This window comes from Kogia breviceps, chromosome 2 (assembly GCF_026419965.1).
Source record: "Kogia breviceps isolate mKogBre1 chromosome 2, mKogBre1 haplotype 1, whole genome shotgun sequence".
Taxonomy (NCBI): domain Eukaryota; kingdom Metazoa; phylum Chordata; class Mammalia; order Artiodactyla; family Physeteridae; genus Kogia; species Kogia breviceps.
This window is the reverse complement of record NC_081311.1, coordinates 186,804,481-186,824,011: the sequence shown is the minus strand read 5'-3', so window position 1 is coordinate 186,824,011 and position 19,531 is coordinate 186,804,481. Positions and strand designations below refer to the sequence as shown.

The window sequence follows — 19,531 nt, the reverse complement described above, 5'->3', positions numbered from 1 at the left end:
ACTGGCAATCTCTACACTGATAGCGTCAAAATGGTAAACGAGTCATCACTCAACATCTCCTTCTCCCAACCCATATACAGCACAGGCTATTAATCACCAGGTCTGGCAATTTTGCCTCTAAATCTCCATTTTCTCAATATTTCTGTTAATGATATAAGGCTCTTAAGAGGATGATAGTACTTTTAAAAGGATAAAAACTTTAATCTGAGTATTAGTATTCATTAAATTGAAATCTCCTTGAAAGCAAGTACTTTATGAGTTCATCTTTTTATTTATTCCACATTGTACACCTAGCACAGTACTTTGCATGAAGATGGCATTCAGTAAATGTACTGCAATGAACTATTTCTATTGGCTTAACACATGTTCAACTGAAATAGTCACACATTTAATGGCTTATATTTCCCAAATCATGTCATCATTTGTCTCCTAAGAGGTGAGAATTTTAAGTTAAATCACTGTGAAGTATAAACTACACGGGATACTTCTGATAATTATAATACTACTTATCTAAAGTTAGAAAAAACTGTCAACCTTTTTTGGCCTAGCTTTCCTGAAAATATCCAAATCCCATCCTCAAGTCCAAATCTCACATAAGTTTCTTGCTTCCCAACTGTTCATCTGAAAGGGGAAAGTTTAAGTATTTACAGGAATATTTAAGCTTTAAGTACCCTAAAGGCAGGGAGAATGACTTCCTGAAAAAATTCCCTCTCTCATTTTCATATCTTGCAATGTGAGCTGGAGTGACATTCTGGGTAGAAACAGACATTGAAATTAAAAGAATATTGTTGCTCAAAAGTTCTCAAACTCTTGCTTTATGTACATTTAATTACAGCCTCAGAATGCAAGATCGTCATCTAGTAATATCTCACCATATCAATTCAAAAATCTCCTCAGAAGAAAATAGTCTCTTCAAAAAGTGGTGTTGGGAAAGCTAGACAGCTACATGTAAAACAACAAAATCTGAACATTCCCTCAAACCATATACAAAAACAAACTCCAAATGGTTTAAAGACCTGAATATAAAACATGACACCATAAAACTCCTAGAAGAGAACATAGGCAAAACATTCTTTGACGTAAATCGTAGCAATATTTTCTTAAATCAGTCTCCCAAGGGAAATGAAATAAAAGCAAAAATAAGCAAATGAGACCTAATCAAACTTAAAAGTTTTGTACAGCAAAAGAAAGCATAAACAAAATGAAAAGACAACCAACCTACGAGAGAAATATTTGCAAATGATGCTATTGACAAAGAGTTAATATTCCAACTATACAAACAGCTCATACAACTCAATATCAAAAAAAAAACTCAGGGCTTCCCTGGTGGCGCAGTGGTTGCGAGTCCACCTGCCGATGCAGGGGACACGGGTTCGTGCCCCGGTCTGGGAAGATCCCACACGCCTGCGCGTCCAGAGCCTGTGCTCAGCAACGGGAGAGGCCACAACAGTGAGAGGCCCGCGTACCACAAAAAAAAAAAATCCTCAAACCACCCAATCAGAAAGTGGGCAGAAGTCCTAAACAGACATTTCTCCAAAGAAGACATACAGATGGCTAACAGGCGCATGAAAAGATCCTCAACATCACTAATTATTAGAGAAACACAAATCCAAACAAATCACAATGAGGTATCACCTCACACCTGTCAATGGCTACCATCAAAAGTCTACATATAATAAATGCTGAAGGAGAAAAGGGAACCCTCCTACACCGTTGGTGGGAATGTAATTTGGTGTAGCCACTATGGGAAACAGTATTCAAGCACTTTAAAAGACTAAAAATAGAATCACCATATGATCCAGCAATTCCACTCCAGAAAGGATGAAAAGTCTAATTCAAAATGAACATTTGGGTACATGTATATTAGCAGCACTATTTACAATGGCCAAGACATGGAAGCAACACAAGTGCCTATCAAAGACGACTGGCTTAAGAAGATGTGATGTGTATATGCGTGTGTGTGTTTATATTACTCAGCCATAAAAAAGAATGAAGTATTGCCATTTGCAGCAACATGGACGGACCTAGAGAATATTAAGCTTAGTGAAACAAGTCAGACAGAAAAAGACAAATACTATATGATATCACTTGTATGTGGAATCTAAAAATTAATACAAATGAATATATATACAAAACAGAAACAGACTCACAGACACAGAAAACAAACATGGTCACCAAAGGGGAGAAGGAGGAGGGGAGGGACAAATTAGTAGTACGGGATTAACAGATACAAACCACTATATGTAAAATACATAAGGAACAAGGATGTACTGTATAACACAGGGAATTATACCCAATATCTTGTAATAACCTATAATGGAATATAATCTGTCTAAAAAAAGAAAGAGAAATAAGTAAAATTAAATAAAAGGAATTTGAGAGGTAAAGAGATGCCAGTGAAAATGTTCCCTTTCCAGATCCTGAATTTTAAGTCTGATCAATTTTCTTTCTACCGTACTGATACTGGGCAATCTTAATTTAAACAAAACTGGAATCGCTGGAAAATGACATATAATATAGTTTATTTTACATATTCGTATATTTATTTTCTTAGTGTTCCATACCACTCTTACAAATTATGAGAAGTAAACTCATAAAAGGTAAATTTTTAAATTAGTATTTAATATTAGAGAAGACTAAAATAACATGAATGCAAAATGCCAGCTGGTATCATGGACTCAATCCTGGAACAGAAAAAAGGGCATTAGTGGAAAAACTGGTGATATCTGAATAAAGTCTATAGTTTAGTTAAGTGGATAATATCAATATTAATTTCTTGTTTTGACCAATGAACCAAGATTATGTGACATGTTAATATAAGAGCAGGGGAGCTGGGTTATGGTATACAGGAATATTCCATATTTGCAACTTTTCTGTAAATCTCAAATCATCCCAAAATAAAAAGTTTAAAAAACTATATATAGTACCCAGTCAACAAGCACTACTGGTCACCCACCATCTAAGGGGAAAAACAAAAAAACCTCCCTAGACTAGATTTCCATCTAAATCACAATCCTCTATATAATATTCGTTCACACAGTACTTGTCCTTCATTACACATTACACATATCATAATTTGTAGTTATATATTATTTGTATGAGATTTGCTTCATGTTTGTTTCCTCCGTAAAGGCAAAGCTCACATCAATTCTGATCACTGCTGCATTCCCAGCACTTTACATGGTGCCTGACATAGAATAGGAATTAAAGGCTCTAAGTGAGCGATTAATTGAAAGAGCAATGGTTAATTTAAGCAGAACCAGACAGCAGAGGAGCACATAAGCAATGAGAAAAATGTTGAGGCTTTAAGATCTGACTTCCCAAACCAGACAGAGATTGATTCTTCCCGTCCCTCCTTCCTTCCTTCTTTCCTTCAAGGACATGACTCAATATTTCAGCTTTAAATCAACCAGCGCAAACATCTCACAAACCCAGTAACTGAGACCCAAAGACACGAGGTGAGCCATACATCCAGTGCATCTCTGCTCTGCACCAACACTGCCATCCTACAGAACCAACTCCTTCTATAGAAAAAGAGAGAAAGCAGGAAAAGTCTAGAGGGAAAATGCCAGAGCGATTAAAGAAACCTTACTCATCCCTAAGGGTGAGAAGTGCATGGGAAGACGCCAGAACGCAAAAGAAAAGAATAAAGTCTGTGCAGCACACTCCCGTGTCACACCGCCTGTTCCCTGTAATAACCTACTAATAGTACACTTTCAGGAGCAAATCAGCAGCACCCTTCAACTCTCAGAACTAATCTGGGGAAACAAAAAAGGTTCTCATTAAACTACAGCTCTCCTGGCCACTCAGACAAAAATTCACGGTGACAACTATTCAGTCAGCCACCAAGGAGTGGCAGCATATCGTGCTTAGATGTGAAAGCTCTGGATTTTCAGACCGGCGGATCTGAATCCCAGCTTGTCTTCTTACTTGCTGTGATCTGGAGGCAAGTTAATATATCCAAACAGCAGTTTCTCCAGCTGTAAAATGGGAATAACCGCCACCCTAGTGGGTTGTTAACAGTTTCAGAGATACTATACAGAAAGCTCTTAGCACAACGCCTGCAATGTTATAAAGGCTCAGTAAGTGTCCGCTGTTTGTCATCTTATTCGGCTATAATCACTTTCACGAGGCCTATTCTCTCTCTAACGTCCATATAATTTCAAAGACGTTGTTCTACCCTATTTTTGAAGGGCCAAATACACAATAGCTTCGAGCATATTTTCTGACTCCAGTCTGGACAAACCAGTTCTGTGTCTCTGGGCCTCAGGTTCGTCATCTGTGAAATGGGTCGTATCATCCCCTACGCCACTGGGTTGCTGGTGGTGAGCACTCTCTGGGTATCACACATTCCACTACTGTTGTATAATTAAAACGCACCCAGGGAAAATAAACCTTCAACTCCCAACCCCAAAACAACCGTTTTCATCCCCGCCCCATCACCACTGATCGTGGCCAGAACAAGTACCAAGGTCGACCCGCCTCACACCCCCAATTTCTCCTCACCCCGCAGCAACCCACCCTGCCAGTGTGGGTTTCCGAAACCGCAGGGCTCAGTTTCCTCCCAGCGACGGCGTCAGAGCCGGGCTAGTGAAAGCTGCCAATCCCCCAGGCCACCCCGCCCCCAAAGCGCCGGGAGAGACCCCGCGCATCCTTCCTCCCCCGGACAGTGCGGCCGCTCGGGCTGCGGTTCCCCCAGCTCAGGTGGGCCCTTAGGCCCGGGCCCCACCTCACCCGCTTCCCGGACCCCACGGCCGCGCCTCCCACTCACGCCGCGGGCCGGCCCCAGAGCCCGCACCGCCAGAGCGCACACCCTCGGCGCCGCGCTCGGCGGCCACGTCGAGGAGCCGGGGCCTCCAGGCCGCCCGCGTCCTTCCCCCAGGCCCAGGCCGCCCTCGGGCCCAGCCCGGACGCACGCGGAGGCCCCGCCGCCAACACGGCCCCGCCGCTCCCACCACGGACGCCGCACTCACCGCGACGCCGGAGCTCCGGTTCCTCCGACCCATGCAGGACTGGCTGCGCCCCCAGAGCATTCACGCCCTGGGCCGCCTCCTGGGGACCCTGACGCAGCCGCCGCGGTCGCACTGCGAGAGGGCGGCGGTCGGCTGCCCGGCCTGCTGCCGCGCCGCCTAGTCTCAGCCCCAGCACTCGCAGCAAGCGCACTGTAGCGCCCCAGCGCCGGCAGACCAGCGTCTGTTGAGCCGAACCGCCCAGGACGCGCGCCCCCGGCCGGCGCTCGTTGCATATGCAGAGAGGCAGCCTCCCATTGGCCCGCGGGCGGTGGCGCGTGCGGAGCTGGGCCTATCGAATTCCGGCCGGGAGCGCGGCGCGGGCGGCCGTGGGCGGGGCGGGGTTACTATGGGTCATTCGCCCGAGCCGGGGAGGACGGGACCCAGCCGCAGCCGGCGCGGGGCGGGGACAGGTCGGCGGGGACTGGACCACTGCGACCGGGGGAGGGGAGCCAGTCTGTGCGGCCGCGACATGGGCGGAGACGGGGCGGGGCCGACCGGGTCTGCAGGAGGGCAGTTCCTGGGGAAAAAGACCACCGGCTTGTCCCCCAAATAAAGAACTACAAAACGCAGATATTGCTGTAATGCATAAATCTTAATATAGGTCAGGAAAAAAAATGCGCGTTATTATTTTCATTCTTAACCGGATTACTTGTTTCGTTCTTGCACAAATTTGTCAATTTTGTAAAATAAAATGATTTTTGGATATGTCTGAAGCGAGAGGGTCTCAAAAATTCAAAGCATGTTTCTTTATTGTCTCTTGTTTTGACCTCACCGAACCCAGCAAATAACCCATCTCCCCTCAGTGCACTCACTAATTATACCAGATTGATATTTGTTTTCAAATGATAAAGTTGACCCCAAATTATTGTCTTTGGACGTTCTTTTTATGAAGCTAAAAGTGTTTCTGTATTTTAAAGTTTGCCATTATATTTCACTTTAGACACTACAAAAAGGAGAAAAACATAGAGTGCAGGTAGACTGCCTTACTGCAAGCAAACGAACCAAAACACAAATGACTAAAACAACAAGTACAATACATTGTAAGAAAGATGGCTTTCATTACCCAAGCAGCAGTGGAGTTGAGCTTTTTTTTTTTCTTTAATCCAACATATTATTTAGTTGGTCTGTGGACAAAATTACAACGTTAAGTCAGATTTGATACCACAGGAAATAAAACATTTGGAGGGGTTTATTTTCTTTTGAAGTAATGAAGGAGCTAGAAATAGCTACTTGAATAGTAAACCTCGATGCTATGCAAAACTTGTCTTTAAGTAGGTGAAAGGTGACGTTCATGAGCCAGCCTCAGGCTAAAGCAGGGGCTCGGTTCCCAAGAGAATCTCAAAATCCGTGAAGCCGCCTGAACTTGAGCTGGGTGGAGTGATGAGGCTGAGAGCAAAGAAATCTCACTCACCTTGGGCCCCAGGCCAGTTTAACTACCTAAAGGAAAGGATACCTGATTCAGGCAACCTGCTCTTCTGCTAGAAAAATAGGTTCATTTGCTCGCTAATCTGTCGAAGCTCTGTCGAAGGTTAACACCCTGAAGATAAACGGAATGCAGAATTTCTTATCTGAAAAGACCGCCACCATTCTGCATGCGGGGGGAAGTATACCTTAAAAGTGGTAGTTCCAGAACCAGGAAAAGCCTCTAGCAAAATAAGTAATCTACAAGGGAGGAATCTTTTTTTCCATCAATAAGCATAAAGCAGACTAGTAGAATTCCAGCAACATCTTAACATCTTCATTATCTCTTTCTGTATTACTAGTGTGTGTGTGTGTGTCCTTGGACTCAAAATTCTAAATTCCCATCTTGTTTGCTTAGGGTAAACAGAAATGTAATATTTCCAGTCTCTTAAGATGTTCTGTTTTTAAAATAATATATGCACAGTTGCTTTTCTTTTATTCAGGATTTCAGTATATTTTTACATAGAGCTTTTGAGGGAATTATGGAATTTGGCTGCATTTTCCTTCTTTTTAGAAAAACTCAATTCAGAAACTATAATGGCCAACTGAATGAAAACATCCAACATCCAGTTCCTTTTACAGTTTTGTTATTTCTCCCAATTACAGGGCTATTGAGAGGAGATATCTTTGTAATTTTCATGAATACCTAATGATCTGTCTCATGTGAAGGGTCATAGAAATAGTTTGTGCTTCTATAGCAAACTACATACTACTAGCATTTTCCATAATCATTATCAGGTAAAACCAGGACCAGATGATGTTTAAAAGTTTAACAGAAACTTTTTGTCCTTTCATTTCTGGTGGATTGAGAAGGGAAGATCGTGATTGAAGTAGCATACTATACTATATTTTTGAGTTAAGATGGCGCTGGCCTCAAGGAGCAGCAAAAACCACCTTAAATTATGACATTTATTTACCTCACTTAAAGATAACTCAAGAGGCAGGACAAGTCCAGGATTGGTCCAGGGACTCTGCTAGGTCACTGAGGACCTCAGCTTTTACATCTTTCACTCTGGCTTTATCCTTAGACCATCATATTCACAGATGGCCGCCACAGTTTCAAGTGTCACATGAAGACACAACAGCATCTGGCCAAAGAATAGGGGCAAGTTTCCTAAATGCCACTTCTTATCAAGGAGGAAACCCTTTCTCAGAAAGCTAACAACTGACTGCTCTTCAAGTCCTATTGGCCAGAACTGGGTCACGTCATTTCCTAGCTGCAAGAGAAACCAGGAAATGTCAGCATTTTTGGCCTTTCTAGTGGAAGGTGGACCCCATCAACACAGAAGCAGCCATGGGGAGGAATAAATGTGGGAAGCCCAATTCAGAAGTGTCCACCGTGGGTATCACTGGAAATTACCCACCTCTGACTAGAAGTGGCTTAAACAATAAAACCATCTGTTATCTCACTTAAAATGTCCAGAGGAAGGCAATTCTAGGGTTTCTTCAAAGGGCTCACTGGTGTCATCAGAACCCACCTCCTTCTATCTCTTTACTCTGCCATTCTCAGTCTTCATGTTCTCTCTCTTCCTGGTTACAGAGTGGCTGCAACTGCTCCAAACGTTATCTTTACCCAATGCTACATCCAAAGCCAGAAGGGAAAATTGGCTTCTCCGACATGTCAGTGTGTGTTTATTATGGAACTGCATCTTCCCAAGATGTATTCAGCCCACTTCCCCTAAACCAATCATTAGCAAATGAAGATACCCTGATAAGCTTATCTCAATCATAGATCATCCACTAGGGCTGGGAGAGGATGTTCTAGCAACTGGGGACAGAGCACCATTTGACCTTTGGTTCAAAGCCTATGCCATATTTTGAAGTACAGGGCCCCACCCCAAAAGAGCATCATCTACAAGCTGACTCCTCAGCTGGGCCTTTAAGAGACCTTTAAGAGTTCTATCAGGCGGCATGTAGATGGTAATACCCATGGATCCTATAGTCATATGCCCATTGCTGATACTCTGAGGAAAATGAGTTTCTTGGTTGCAGATCAGTGTCACACAAGATTCCATGAAGGCAAAGCCGTTACTCTGTGGGGCCTCAGGTTGTAGCGCTAGCAAGACTTAGTGGGCAGGATTGGCAGACCTGTGTCTGGGTTATGTATCAGCCCCAATAGGGACAAATTACTGCCTTACACTCTGGTAGGGAGAAAGCCCTGAGATGGAGATTCACAGGTGCCATCAGCAAATCCTAGATGTGTGAATGCCAAGGGGATTTGTTCAGGGCATCAACAGAATCTGCTACAGGTGGACACTCAACAGTGTTTGCCATTATCCTTTTGTTTAAGAAAAAAAAGAAACTGGAATGTATTTTAAGAAATTTTCCAATTACTGAATTTCCAGGAAAGAATCAGGAGAATTCTAAGAGATCTTGCATATCCAAATCCTGCGGTCCTTCTAGAAAGTTCTTTGCCACACAGATATCAACTTCAGGAGGGATGCATATGTTGATCGTGGGGTGAGACATCACAGTGGGATACCCTCACATCCGCTAAAGATCTCTAGGGATTGAGATTCTCAAACTCAATGTCTTTCAATGACACTGGATTCCATAAACACTCTAGCAATGCGTTCTTTCTTCAATTTAAGATAATTTAGGGCTTCCCTGGTGGTGCAGTGGTTGAGAGTCCGCCTGCCGATGCAGGGGACACGGGTTCGTGCCCCGGTCTGGGAAGATCCCACATGCCGCGGAGCGGCTGGGCCCGTGAGCCATGGCCGCTGAGCCTGCGCATCCGGAGCCTGTGCTCCGCAACGGGAGAGGCCACAACGGTGAGAGGCCCGCGTACCGAAAAAAAAAAAAAAAAAAAAAAAAAAAAAAAGATAATTTAATTTTGCTCCATTTTAGTGATTAAGAGCCGACCCACCTCCTTTTAGTAACCCTTCGTATTAATGAAATACTTTAAATTCCACTTTTACTTTTTCTTGTCCAGGCTAGACTATCTTTTTTTTTTAACTCTTTTCCAAATGACCTATCTTCTATCCTTTTAGTCATTTTTATTATTCTTCTCCTTTCTTTGTCATTTGGAGATCAAAATAGAATACCTAAACTTTAACAAGGGCCTGACAATTGTAAAATATATTGAAAGAATCCATTCCAAGTCCTTACCTGTCAGAATTCCATTAAAATAGCCTCAAATTAATTGGCTTTTTAAAGTAACCACACATACTTTTTCATTCCTGGTTCATTTTGATTAATAATAACTTCCAGTTAAGGCAGGGAACATTAATTAGCTACACATACTTATGTGTCTAAAAGTCTCTTCAAATCCATTGTTGGGCTTGTTTGCTGTTTTATGTATTAGTCTCTGAATACTTAGTTTTTTATATTATTTTTATTAAACCTTCTCTGTAATTTATCAATTCATATAACTCTCCTATCCATTTTATATCTGTAAAAAAAACTCTGAATTCAGGCAGTTATATTAAACTCTCCAGAATAGTTGGTTTTCTATTATTTTTCAAAGATGTACTAGAACAGAGAGTCAATATATTTGATTAAAAAGGGATAACCTAGAGTATCAGCTAGAATTAATTTTGGCTGCATGTACCTGAGAATGTAAAATAATAGCAGCTAGACCATGCAAAGGTGTTTATTCCACATAAAAGGAGTATGGAACGAGGTAGTCCAAGGCTAGAACAACAACTCCATGAAGTCATCAGGGACCCAAGATGCTTCTCTCTTTCTGCTCTGTTATTCTCAGTGTGTGGCTTCTTCATATGTGACCATATTCAAGGACCATATTCAAGGTCATAAAATAGCTGCTAGAGCTCCAGCCATTACAACCACATGCTGGCATCAAGAAGGAAGAAAGGGGGCTTCCCTGGTGGTGCAGTGGTTAAGAATCCGCCTGCCAATGCAGGGGACCTTGGTTCAAGCCCTGGTCTGGGAAGATCTCACATGCCACGGAGCAACTAAGCCCATGTGCCACAACTACTGAGCCTGAGCTCTAGAGCCCGTGTGCCACAACTACTGAAGCCCACGTACCTAGAGACCGTGCCCCACAACAAGGGAAGCCACCACAATGAGAAGCCCGCGCACCACAGTGAAGAGCAGCCCCCACTCACCGCAACTAGAGAAGGCCCATGCACAGCAACGAAGACCCAGCACAGCCAAAAATAAATAAATAAATAAATAATTTTTTTTAAAAACCCTTAAGAATGTCATAAGCTTTAAAAAAAAAAAAAAAAGAAAGAAGAACGTAAAAGGCAATAGAGAGTTTTTGGCAATACAAACTGTTCTATATTTTTCTCATAAAGAGCCTTCCTATAATTGTGAAATAAGTAAATAACCCCTAAGACTTCTGTTCTCGGGAACTATCTGTCTTAATTCCTTTTAGCATTCCTTACTGAATTTACTTCTCACTCCCTGCATCCTTTTTGTTTCTTTTCTCTGGACCTGCTATAATTTCTCTCCATCATTATAAAATATTTGGAAACCAAACCTGGATTCAATGCTCTAATTAACTGAACATTAATTCAACAGATATTTAAGTGCCAGCAGAAGACAGGTACTGTGCTAGATGTCGCAAATATAGCACTTATTGAGACAGAAATGGTCCTGACCTTCAAGAAGCTTATGCTCTAAGATCATTATAATAAATAAATAAAAAGATAGTTCCAGAGTTGGAGGTGCTCTTCGGACATTTAAACAGGATAACTAGGAGAAAAGAAGAACAAAGACAATTTTGGATAGGGAGGTCGGGGGGACAACTCTGAGAGGTGACATTTAAGCCCTAGTGAGGAACTGGCTGATATTTTTGGCAAGAAAATAATTTTGCGACTCTAGAGAGCCTCTCCCAGAAACTAGGAATATGTTCTTGTATCACATGGACTTGACCTGGCATTTTTAGAAATCCTGCCCAGTTTGCAGAATCCATAAATATTATAACAAGGAACACAGTCCTATCACCCAAATATCCTTTATATCTTGCTTTGTCATTTAAGGCATTTAACTCAATGTCAAGTGCTCTGGGAAGACCCCAAGCAAAATTACTTGTCCAAAATTCTCTCTGCATTGTTCATGCTATTGGTTTATCAGTTAGGTATCCTTGGGTTACAAGCAATAGAAAATGCAAATTAAACTTGCTTAAGCAATTGGAGTTTAATGGCTTACAAATCAAAGGGTGTACATCGGCCTTCAGGGACAGCTTGATACAGAGCTCAAAAGGATCAGAAAGAATAGTTTTGACTTTCTCCATTCCTCAGATCTACTTCCTTGGTGACAGTGTTTGCTTCATCCTGGCTTCCCCACCCCCAGGGCAGCAAGATGGCTGGAGGTTATGGCAGACTCCTCTCCCACTGGAAATTCCAACTCTCCTCCCAGAAATCTCATTTCCTCTTGAGGCATTATATGTCTCTCCTTGCTCAGTTTATGTCCACAACAGTAGACTCATCTGTCCAGACCTGACTCACCTGCTCCAGCCTGGGATCCAAGGATGGAGGTCAGCAATGCACATCTCAGAAGCATGAGGGAAAGTGTAGGGAGATGGGTGTAGATGTCCCACAGGAAAATCAGAGCGTGTTACTGGTAGAAAGGTGAAAGGAAACAAAAACACCATATTGCACTACCGTGAGCTTAGTGCTTAGTGCTTAGTGCTGAAGCTTAGTGCTTAGTGCTTAGTGCTTAGTGCTTCTTGTGCTGTATTAGGTCAGTTGTGTTTATCTCTTTCTCAAACCCCATGATGAGCTGTTTGAGAGGAAGAACCACATCTTCATCTTTTTATTCCATAAGGTCTACCCAATGTGCTGATAGATATAATACCTGCACCAAGTGAGCTCAATACACATTTGCTATTGAATTCAACTATTGAATACGGTACACTCATGTGTAACTGTAGAGCAGTGCATATACCAGTGATGGTATTTGCCGTACATTTAAATCTCTCACAAGACATCAAACTATTTTTTTAAAGTTTGACTGAGAAACTGTCCTCACACTACATTTATTTCAGTTCTTGCTTCTGTGATATTTAGTTTATCTTAACAGTCATTCTTTCTGCAACCAGTTCATTCTTATATATTTTTTCCTCAATCATATATTTCAATCCACATTTAATTTACCATTTGGTAAGTCTTCAAATCTAGTCTACTCAAAGTGTCCTCCATGGAAGGCAGCATCAGTGTCACCTGGCTGCTTGTAAAAAAAGCAGAATCTCAGGCCCCACCCCAGACCTACTTGAACCACATCTGCATTTTAACAAGATTTTCCGAGGATTCATAGAAAACCATAAAATTTGAGAATCACGAGTCTCCTGCTCTAGACTAGCACCATCCACTGAAGATGTAATAGGAACCACATTTTAAATTTTAAATTTTAATTTAAAATTAAATTAATTTTAAATTTTAAATGTAATATAATTACATTTAAAATGTATGTAATTTTAAATTTTCTGGTAACCACATTAAAAAGTACAAAGAAAACAAGCCAAATTAATTTTAGTAGTATATTTTATGTAACTCAATCTATCTCAAATATTATCATTTCAACTTGTAATCAATATAAAAAATAATTAATCAGATATTCTTTGGGGTTACTCTTTCTAACCTGGTGTTTATTTTGTACTTACAGCACATCTCAATTTGGACTAACCACCTTTCAAGTGCTCGATAGCCACCTATGGTTGGCAGCTACTGCAGTTGGTGAAACCGCATGACTCAGACTGGGACTTGAACCCATGGTCTTTTAAGTGACATCACACACCTGGTCTCAGGACTTAAGGAAGCTCAGGTTCTTAATGTCTCATGGCAGAAAGAATTCTGTGAGATACAAAGTGATAGGTAAGAAGTAGATTTAGAGAGAAACACATTCCACAGAGTATAGGCCATCTCAGAAGGTGAGAGGCCCTGAAATATGGCATGGATAGTTTTGATGGGCTGGGTAATTTCATAGGCTAATGAGTGGGAGGAGTATTCCAACTCTTCCAGGGGAAGGGGCGGGGATTTCCAGGAATTGGGCCACCTCCCACTTTTCAGCCTTTTATGGTTAGCCTCAGAACTGTCATGGTGCTGGTGGGTGTGTCATTTAGATGCTAATATGTTACAGTGAGCGTATAATGAGGCTCAAGGTCTAGTGGAAGTCGAATCTTCTGCCACCTTGGACCTAGTTGGTTCTAACCAGTTTTTGTCATGTCCTATGGCTATGTCATTCTTCTAAAGGTTGTGCCCTGCCTCCTTCCTTCCTGTTTCATTGGCACAGCACTGGACTGTAAGATACATGAAAACCACAGACCATGTCATTTCACTCTCCACTGTAACCCAGTGCCCAATACAGTGCCTGATGGGTAGCAGACACTCAATAAATGTTTGTTGACTTAATATGTTTGAGTGGAGAGAGATTTAAAATATTTAACCAGCATAGCAAATGTACTGACCAAACAAAATCAAGACAGACCCAGGATGTAAACTATCAGTAATGCCACATTAGAAAGAAGTAGCATAATATCAGCCTAGAATACAGTCATCCCTCAATATCTGCAGGGATTGGTTCCAGCAGCCCCTGTGGACACCAAAATCCAAGGATACTCAAGTGCCTTATATAAAATGATGTAGTATAATGAATACAGTCAGCCCTCAGTGTCCAAGATTGGTTGAATCCACAGAAGTGAAACCCACAGATACTGAGGGCCAACTGTATGGGAACTGGTCCAGTCCCTTCACATCTCAAACGGAACATGGGATACAAACAGGTGGGTGATGTATGCTTAGTCACACATTTTTTTAAATTACATACACTAGGATTAGACGATCAGATCTTAACTTCCAACCCAGAGAGGCTTCCACTGCATTCATTCATTCATTCAGTGAGCACCTACTATATGCAAAAGCATCATGCTGGACCCAGTGGGGGAAGAGACATAAAGAAGAATGATATTCATGCACTTCCAAGAAAACCAATTAAGATCATTTTCATTTTCAATGGAACTGAAACCCAACTCAAATTAATGTACACCAAGAACAGCATTTATTCAGTCATATAATTGAAATTCTACAGGTAGAGTTGGCTTCTGGTGCAGCTTCCTCCAGACTCATGTGTCGGCAGGCTCCTCAGTTTTTCTGCCTCTCCGGAACTGTCTTCCTTCATGGGTTGACTTCATCCTCCATGGCTACCCCAGCCCTAAGCAACTCTTCCTCAAATCACCAGATCAAGCCCAGAAAGAATGACTATCTTTTTCAGAAATCCTGGGAACATCGTCTTGCATGGCGTTGGCCATGATTAGATTAATTGCCATCGCTACCTCTAAAACAGCCCTTACATGTTGGGAGATAAAACATTCTGGCTCGAGTTAGTCATGGCCCATCCCCAGAGCTGACAGAGTGGTCAGTAATGTTAGGCAACATGTAGGCTTAGAGTGAGGAAGGGCTTTGAGTAAACGTGCCTCAGAGGAGGGGAGAGCAAGCTGGTGTGCAAAACACAGTAACATCTGCCCCAGCACCTGTGTTTTTTCATTTCTCTATCCCACTTTTGAGAAGGTAAAGATTAATCTGGAATACCCTCCTCTCCACCCTCTTCCTTCTCTCCCCTCCAGTTTTCCATCCTTTCTTTTCCTCTTTTCACTCTCTTAAAGGTAGAAGCATCAGGTGGACAGAATTTAGAATTATGGTCAAAGTCAAAACAGAGAAGTCATTTTGGTCTTTCCCTGTTGCTCCATCAGCTCTTGAAAACCTTTATCATTTGTATTTATCTTGGTAAACAGAGTTTTTAGTCTAGAAATTTTTAATGAAGTAAGGCCATGCCATAACAGCCAATTTAAAAAAAAATACTGGGGAAGATTGTTTTCTTGCATCTTGCTAGTTTATTTTTATTTATGCTGAATTTCGAATGAATCTCCTAGGATTCATACACAAATAAAAAACTTTTATATGTTTTACATGTTATCTGTTTTATATACTTTCTATGTAGTTTCTACATAGAAACTACACCACTCTAGTATTCATTATATGGTCATACCTTGCTTAAGAGCATATTTCTCAAATTAGTATAAATTGTGGAAGTAACAAAGCATTAACTAAAGGTCAAGTGAGTACCTGATTTATCACACCTGGGTACAAACCGCTTTAATTAGAGCTGGGGAAAACCAAACTGTGACTTTGGGAAAGGGCCCCTCTCCATTCTGTGTGTTCCTGGCAGAACTACTGGTCACCAAACCTTACCCACTCTGGCCACAGAAGTACATGACCCAACCTGCCAATCAGAATATACTATCCCCCCACCCAGTCACTGGGTACTGGGTCAAGGGCAGTCACATGATCCAGGAAGACACAATAGGAGTCTATCCCTGGCATTTTATATCTGTATCCTAAGAAGGAAGCTGAGTGAGGATGATCTAAGACTAAAGTTTGCTGAGTCCAGATCAACTCTCTCTTAGAAGCCAGCAAGCAGACCAATACAGCTCAGGAAAGAGCAGGTGGGGAGAAACCCCAAATCTAATAGTGCTTGAGCCCACTCCTATTCTTTCCAGGAAAATAAGTCGATACGTGTGTGTGTGTGTGTGTGTGTGTGTGCGCGCGTGCGTGTGCGCGCGCTTGTTGTGTGTTAGCTTAAGCTAGTTTGGGCTTATTCACAACACACACTTCCTGGTATACAAACAGGAAAATGAAAGAAGGATTTCAAAATGAAATTCACTGAAGCTCAGGAAGGTAGCTTGTTACTATTATGAAACTGTGGTAATGTGTTTAGTAAACAAACAGAATCATTTACCATATATCCTATCATCCCTTGTCTGTGAAGCAGGAATCGTATTTCTAGTGCCTCCTTTTCTCCCTGCACTAGGTCAGGCAAGCTCAGGTTTCTGAGTGAATAAAAGAGAAATATAATACAGTGTTTCCTTTTAGACAGACCTTCTGCTTGTATCACTCTCTCCTCCTCTGTCCTGGTAAACTGAATGGATGGTGTGAAATTTCTGTTGGACTATCCTCTAAGTCAAATGTTAGGATGGAAAAATAGCACTTGTGTATTGAATCAGTGGTTTGCACATATTATTTTATTTAATAAAGGAAATACCCCAGTGAAGCATTTTCCTGTTTCATGGAAGAAAACACTGAGACTTTGTCAGGTACCTCCTGGAGATCCTGAAACAAGTGTGGGCAGCACCTGGACACACACCCAGGCCTGTGTGACTCCCAGCGCCTGATTTTCCCCACGGCATTACATTGCTTCCCAAGGAAGAGGGCAGTAGTGTCAGTCATCCTGGGGGTATGTTCCTATCACACCAAATGTCTATATGCTAAAATATTTTGGAAGTGTGATCAGCATTCTCTAAGCCTCAGTGTAAAAGTAGTTAGCACGTTAGATAAGACTGAGCCTGGATTGAATGAGAGTCTGAAATGGAAATAAAGAAAATTCATCCCCTACCCCCTAAAAAAAAATACATGTTGAATACTGGAAGAGAAGGAAGACTAATGAAGAAAGAGGAAGGAGAGGATGAGGAAGAGGAAATTTCTACCAGTTAAAAAAAAAAACTCAAAACAAGAATCATTCCTCAAAGACCATCCATCTCAAGTTAGCCATACTTGAAATTGGTACATAAAAAAGAAACAAAACGATAATCAGCTTGATTTACCTGAAAAAGGAAAGGATAGATATTATGTTTTCTTAAAAAATACTGAGCTTTGAGTAGCAATTAAGAATAGAAAAAATTGGACTTCCCTGGTGGCACAGCGGTTAAGAATCTGCCTGCCAATGCAGGGGACACGGGTTCGAGCCCTGGTCCGGGAAGATCCCACATGCCATGGAGCAACTAAGCCCGTGAGCCACAACTACTGAGCCCACATGCCACAACTACTGAAGTCCAGGCACTTAGAGCCTATGCTCCACAATAAGAAAAGCCACCACAATGAGAAGCCCGTGCACCGCAAGGAACGGTAGCCCCCACTCGCCACAACTAGAGAAAGTCCACGTGCAACAACGAAGACCCAATGCAGCCAAAAATAAATTTAAAAAATAAACAATTTTTTTTTAAAAAAGAGTAGAAAAAATTAAAGTCCGATTATTGCCAGAAATACAACCAACCTCCCAGCCCCAAGATTTGAGAAGCAAGGATGGAAAAATTGGGCAGTCAGTCAGGTTTACTTTTGAAACAGCCTCACTAAGTGCTTCGTCCCATACAAACTCTCAACACCCCAGCAGCCCAACCTCCCTATACAGGCTTATTGTACTAGATTTCCTGCCTCCCCCACCATCAAAGCTTGTCCATCCTGTGTCTCATTACCTAAAGGCATATTCTCTGTTTTTTATAACTTACCTTTTAATCTTAAAACACTGACACAGAAAAGTTTTCTAAAATAACTGCTCTATGTGTATAAAATTGCTGCTCTATGTGTATAAAATGAAAATGCAGAGAAGGACCAGAAAAATAGACAATATAATGAGGGGGGAGGGGAATGGTGAGGGGAGATCATGAGATAAGGGCGGATTTTCCCTTTTATTCTACTTTACATTTATTATATATATATATATATATATATATATATATATTTTTTTTTTTTTTTTTTTTTTTTTTTTTTTGCGGTACGCGGGCCTCTCACTGCTGTGGCCTCTCGCGTTGCGGAGCACAGGCTCCGGACGCGCAGGCTCAGTGGCCATGGCTCACGGGCCCAGCCGCTCCGCGACACGTGGGATCCTCCCGGACCAGGGCACGAACCCGTGTCCCCTGCATCGGCAGGCGGACTCCCAACCACTGCGCCACCAGGGAAGCCCATATTTTATATTTTTAATCATTTAATTAAGCATGGGTTCGTGTGTAATTTTTACAAAATGAGTGAGAAAAAAAGGACAAAAAATATAGTTTAACTCATTCTCTTCTTTCCAGAAAAATTTTTAATGGCAGAGTTAAAAGAACCTTTTAGAAAAGCTTCTTAAATACATAAAAGGGATTTACAGGAGGGGGCAGTTTCAGATATTCCTGGGGTGGATGACAGTTAGAGGGAGGTGTTTTCTGTAGGTGGGATTTTTTTTACTGCAACTTCACTCTTAGTGCATTTGTGAGCAGAACCAACACAATCACAGCCACCATCCCCACACAGCCACCGTGCAAAAGAAACCTCTATGTTCTTATGTGTGTCTATACTGAGTTATACAGTTTAAAGGATATAAGCCAAATACAGGGTAGCCTCTGGAGAGGAGTGGTCAAATAAAAGTCAGAAGACATTCTGCATTTTCTAAAATATTTTAATTTCTTATTTATAAGAAGAAAAATGTATTCATGTTTGCTTAGTAATTTAAAATAAATATAAAACAAAATAAATTTTGAAAAACTTTTTTTTTTGACAAGTACAAATGAAAGGGGGAAAAGATGTATCCCGTCTACTTGGGCCATAGTTTGAGACCCACCGCTCCCTCCAGCGTACTCTTTCCTCTGCTGCATGCCTAGATGGTCACTGGGTAAAATGACTTGGATGAAAGGAAACACATCCTTTTCCCATGACCACAGAGCCAGAGTCCTCTGTATTCACATTTTCTCTCTAGATTTGCTGACTACCCTGATTTCAGTACTAATAAACATCCTTTGGTTGCAAGCGACAGAGACCAAAATTGAATCACCTTACTCAAAAAGGGGAAATTATTTTATCACGTAACCAGAAGAACAAAACAAAACAGGCCTGGCTTAATGCAAAGTTGGATTGGGCACTCAAACATCAGCAGCAGCAATTTGGTTTTCTGCCTCTCAACCCTTCCTTCATTCTCAAGTCTTTTCCCATATGGAGCCCAAGCTGGCAACCAGTCACTGCAGGCTTATACATCTACCTTATATTTCCACCAAACAACAACAAAAAAATCTGTCTCTATTTAGCTCCAGAGAAAGTCCTGTGTTTAGTGTCATTGGTCTGGCTCGGGTCATGCACCTCTCTCTGAACCAATTGCTCAGGGAAAGGGAATGGGATGTTCTGACTGGACAGGCCCAAGTCATGTGCCGACCAATGGCATGGGAGCCTGGGATCAGCCCCACCTATAACACAGGGATTGGGTTGGTGGAGGAGGTAGTACCAAGGTACTCTTATTAAAAGACAGGGAGGAGACCTTGGCGAGGCGGCAGAGACGCTTAGCGGAGGTGAAAGCTT

The 19,531-nt window shown here is 41.8% G+C and overlaps 1 protein-coding gene across 2 annotated transcripts in view; it reads right to left on the bottom strand.

Moving 5' to 3' along the window:
* The window catches only part of ACSL3 (acyl-CoA synthetase long chain family member 3), a 127,241-nt gene extending 121,997 nt beyond the window's left edge, over positions 1 to 5,244 (bottom strand). For both annotated transcript variants that reach the window (XM_067026982.1, XM_059055238.2), the window contains exon 1: positions 4,974 to 5,244. The gene's annotated coding sequence lies outside the window, so the exon portion shown is untranslated. The remainder of the gene's footprint in view (positions 1 to 4,973) is intronic.
* Between the last annotated feature and the right edge of the window lie 14,287 nt (positions 5,245 to 19,531).